This window comes from Microtus pennsylvanicus, chromosome 8, assembly GCF_037038515.1.
Source record: "Microtus pennsylvanicus isolate mMicPen1 chromosome 8, mMicPen1.hap1, whole genome shotgun sequence".
NCBI classification, from domain to species: Eukaryota; Metazoa; Chordata; class Mammalia; order Rodentia; family Cricetidae; genus Microtus; species Microtus pennsylvanicus.
Window position 1 is genome coordinate 77,392,023 of NC_134586.1, and position 5,458 is coordinate 77,397,480.

Sequence of the window (5,458 nt, forward strand, 5' to 3'; positions counted from 1 at the left end):
AAACAAATTTCAGAAAATTGGTTAGAAACCTTGTATATCAGGAGTTAAGGAGACTGGCCTGCTTCTGAAAGTACTATTCCAAACATGGTTCCACTACTTTGTACAAGGCTATGACTAGACCTGCAAGAGATGGAGGCTTGATCTCCAAGACTGACAGGAATGGAGGTTTGAATCTGGGTCATCACAACACGACCTCTGGAAGCTGAAATGAAGACAGAGAAGTACAAAGTTAAGTACATGCTTCATTAACAATCTTTATGTACTCTTTCTTGATATTTACTTCAAATAAGATGTTTATTTTTACATACAGTATTTTATAAATTAAAATTCACTTTCTGACAAACCAAGTGAATTGCAAACCCGAATGGGCTTCAAGGCATGAATCATATTATCCCATTCTTTCTGTGTCATAATCTTCATAAAAGAACAAGTTCGTTCCTAGATGAAATATCCCTCTAATAGATGTAAACCTCACAGACTCCATCTTGGATTATAATAACTCTCTGTCTCTGTCTTCTCATACATAGATAGATTGCATATGATCAGAAGTGAGACCCAGGAGTAATCCTCCTTTCCCATTCTACTTTGTAAACAAAATATTTGCATGTCTATTGACCTCAGATGACAGGAGGTGCTACAATATCCCCTGGAACTAAAGTTAAAGATAGCTGGGAGTCACCAAGTGGGTGCTGAAAATCAAACCTATGCCATCTTTAAAAGCATATCTCTTCTTTCCTGTATTGGGAGGCTGTTCCTTTGTTCCCTGCTGATCAGACTCAAATTAATCACACAGAAACTATATTATTTTCAAGACTGTTTGGCTAATAGCTTTACGATCTTCAGAGCTAACCAGAATATCCTAAACAAACCCATTTCCATTAATTTGTGCATCACCACAAGGTTGTGGTTTACCAGCAAAGTTTCAGAGGGCTCCAGGCTCCAGTGGAGGCATCTGGCTCCTGTGGAGGCTACATGTCTTCTCCCTGGCTGTGCCTACTCTCTCTCTACATCTGTGTTCAGATTTCCTACCTGGTTTTACTCTGTTAAGTCATTGTGCAAAAGCAGTCTTATTCATTAATCAATAAAAGCAACACATATAGAGTAAGACTTCCAACACGACATTATCACTGGGCATTCTGCCCATCGCCATGAACCACTTTTAAAGATATATCTTCTCCCATTTGCACCTACACTCAATATACCACAATTCATATTGCTAACAGAGTATCTAAAGCTGATAAACTCACTTTAATATTCATGTAGAAATTCAAAAGACAGCATAGCTAAGAAAATCAGAAACCTAGAAAAGTACATTATATTATCTACATTGATTATATTATACTACAGTAATTAAGTCTGTGTGTACTGTTGGTAGATGGATGGAACCCCATAGAGACAGGAAATAGATCTTACATAAACACAATATTTAAAAATAAACAACAACAAAATGGAGTATAAATCTCTATACTTTCCAAAGCTATTTTAATGATTCTTCACTACTGGGAGCCTGCTGCAGACAACCATTTTCTCCCTCTGATTTCATATAAACAGATCTATATTCCATGTCACACAGTGTGATTAAAAAATTATGAATATATATATATGAATGTTGTTCAACAATTTTTATACTTGTAAGCAGAACACTGGACTTAGGAGCCATTAGTTTTCTAAGTGAAGTGCTAAAGACAGCTAAGAGCATGGATATCCTAATAATGGTATTTCAAAACACATCAGAGAACCATGGATAAACAGCCATCTCTTTATCTGATACATGGGGTCCAGGAATCATTTCTGCAACCAGCTTCTCTTAGTAATATTTTCCTGCCATTTAAATACTGGTGACTAGAAACTTATTTTCTGTTTTTAAGAAATGTATGATGCAATGTCACAGAAGCTTCCACTGCTATATGAGTTCCAACTATTGATGCAACTTAGACTCTTCTCTGTGAATGACCTCTGTTAAGACAGAAAATGTATCAAAACTCTTAACTGACAGACATGCAGAGATAGAAAGGTAGTAATTGTTAAAAGAGGAAATTTTAGCCTCTCTTTCGTTCTACAAAACCACATCAGAATAGGTTTAGGAAAACAAATATCTCTCTGTGAGCTTTGCTAAAAGTCTGGTGACAAATGAAAAACAGTTTCAGGGAGTGACTCATGAGGAGGAGGAGATGACCAGCCTCTCACTTTTGCTTCCATGGAGGTTTATTTAATGAGTTGTATCACCATGAGAGAATACTCATTAGTCTGTAACAGTAATAAGCTGCAATGTCTTCAGGCTCCAGGCTGCTGATGGTGAGAGTAAAATGTGTCTTAGACCCACTGCCAATGAACCTCAATGGGACCCCAGCTTCCAAGTTGGATATCCAATAGATCAGGAGCTTAGGAGCTTTCCCAGGCTTCTGCTGGAACCAGTATAAATTATTGCTAATATCCTTACTGACCTGGCAAGTGATGGTGACTCTGTCTCTCAGAGATTCAGGCAGGGAAGATGAAGACTGGGTCATCTGGACATCACATCTGCAACCTAGGAATAGATATATAATAAATATCTGATAGTAAGATAATAATGTAACCCCCACAAATTCCAATCAACACTAATGTCAATGCAACAGTGAAGTTCCTAATATGCTCTTTTTTTTTAACTTGGAAAACAGAGCATCAGGAATCCAAGGAGCTGAGCAGAGGCCCTCATGTTCATGCTGAGTCCTCACTGAAATGACAACTGCACAGGATGTGACTGTTATATGGATGAGTCCTCAAGGCTGTCAGTGAGTGCATGCAAATCATTGGGAACCAGTTAAGGCTGGGCACAGATGCAAGTTTACTTATCGCAGTAGCTGAGCACAAAAACAGTGTCCATAGATGCCCGAAGTCAGACCACACTTATGCCTCTAGAGACTGCATTTCTTGTTTAATATTTTAAAATTATAGATGAAACCTTGGTGGTTATTTGAAATTTTCTACAATAAGTTAACTCTATTTTATTTTATTTTATTTTATTTTATTTTTCGAGACAGGGTTTCTCTGTGGCTCTGGAGCCTGTCCTGGAACTAGCTCTGTAGACCAGGCTGGTCTCGAACTCACAGAGATCCGCCTGCCTCTGCCTCCCGAGTGCTGGAATTAAAGGCGTGCGCCACCATCGCCCGGCAAGTTAACTCTATTTTAATAATGTATTTCAAAGATATATTAGTAGTAATATAAACAAATATCTGACTATCTAGGAATACACACAAAAAAGATACTTTTAAATCTTCAACTCATTCAAATAATTCATTTCAAAAGGAAAAAAGAAAACATGGATGGATGATGGTGGTACCATGACTTGAGAGGTAGGTGGATCTCTTAATTTGAGGCCAACCTGGTATGCAGAGTGAGATCCAGGACAGCCAGAGCTATGCAATGGCACTCAAATTTAAAAAAAAATGACTACGTGCTCTCTCTGAGAAGTACTTGCATGTTTGGTGTAATCAGTTTTTAAATTGAAACAATAATTTATGAATTTCATTTAATAAATTACATGTGAAATTTAGCAGACTTAGCCATACTTCCTATAGCTCAAAGTGAGAAAGTACGCAATATGTGCACATATAACACTTTGATCCCAACAACAAGTGTTACTTGGACTTCTGACTCCATCTGAAGAAGCCTCAACATACTTTCATACCTACAGACTTATAAGGGCTGCACCCTTTTGTCAGTGCAGGATCCTCCATATTTGACCACTTTTCTGTGATTTACTACTCTTTCTGAGAATTCCTCATCATAAAGAACTGACTAGTAATGACATACTTGAATACTACAATAGAAAACACTGCTACTCAATGCAGGTCTCTGCTAGGTATTACAAACCATATATTCACTGCTAAGTCTTGATCAGTAATTGAAGATATCATCCTGATTCAGGGACAGGATGACTGCATGTATGTGTCAGTTTCCAAAATACAGATGGGATTGTAATAGATCTGGAGTTTAACCATTTCACCTAGCTTTTGCTAGGTGATAGTCTCAATAATTTCTAATATCCTGATTTGCTTATCAAGTTGTGGTGACTCTGTGTTCCCTAGATACAGATGGAGAAGATGAGACAGTCTCTTCTTGATATCACATATGGCGTCTGTAATTAAAATCACAATAAAGTTCAACAAAATAAAGCAGAGTGAGCAAGGATTTCCCCAGTGTACAAAGCAACACTGATCACAGTGTCACACTTAAATTCCCATTGTAGTCCCTGTGAGCTGAGAAGGAGCCAATATGCCATGTCCTGTCTAGAACCAAGAGTTACTCATTTAGGGACCAAACGATTACTCAGTCCCTGTGGCAATGCACTGTGCTTTAGACAAATGCCAAACAGCAGAAGATCATCTGATATAGGGAAAGTTGCAGAATTATCTCAGTAATAATACAGGCTTTTTTATTCCAATTGTCCCCAGATATATGAGGACAATTCATACTTGTCTCCAGAGGATGCACTACCTATATAAAGATCCTACACCACTAAATACATTATTGAGAATATTTTATAAATTACTAGGGGACATAGCAGTATTTGACACAATATTAAATGTTTAACAGTAAATAAGAAAACACATTATTCTCAGTGCAAGTACAGTAAATCACAAGGCTTCTAAATTGTTAACCCACACCTTCACAATTCTGAGGGGGAAAACTTTGGGATCTAAGTTCAATGTATTTTTAGTTTAATAATAAAGAAGACAGTTCATCTGGACCATTTTAGTAAACTCAAATTTTGTTTGGATAGCTTTAGTAATGTTAATTCCAGAAGAAGTTGAATAAACATACTGTTGAGCAGAGATAATGTCATGTACTCTCAAACTGCATCACTCACAGTTCCACTATCATTTGAAATTGTATCTATATTACCTAAATAGATACTAAATGGAACACATTTTCCCTGTGTTGGTAATGCCAACCTTGGGTTTTTTTCAAAACTTGAGCTACTTTTTGCCAGAATTGATGATCACAGATGGTCAACAAGTATTCCCTGGCATAATTACTTTAACCAAAAACCCTGGTTCTTACTACATGACCATGCTATTCAGTATAAATGCAGCATTTTTAGTTTTTATTCAATGACTGGCAACTTATACTGACCATGACAACAGCTTCTGTTTTTATCGAGAGATGAACCTCAGTCTCTATCAAGTGAGTACAGACATCATAAGAAAATATTGAAATCTCAAATTATTTATTTGAAGAAATATGTGATCATGAATTATGACACATCTATGTCTTTGCCTTGCATTTGCTAGACTTGTTCATTATCAAGAAAAGTAGCATCAGTCTGGACTTTCTAACCCTTGTCATAGATCTTGGCAATGCTGGAGTCTTTCTTTTTTTTATATAAATTTATTTATTTATTAAAGATTTCTGTCTCTTCCCCGCCACCGCCTCCCATTTCCCTCCCCCTCCCCCAATTAAGTCCCCCCCCAGCCCG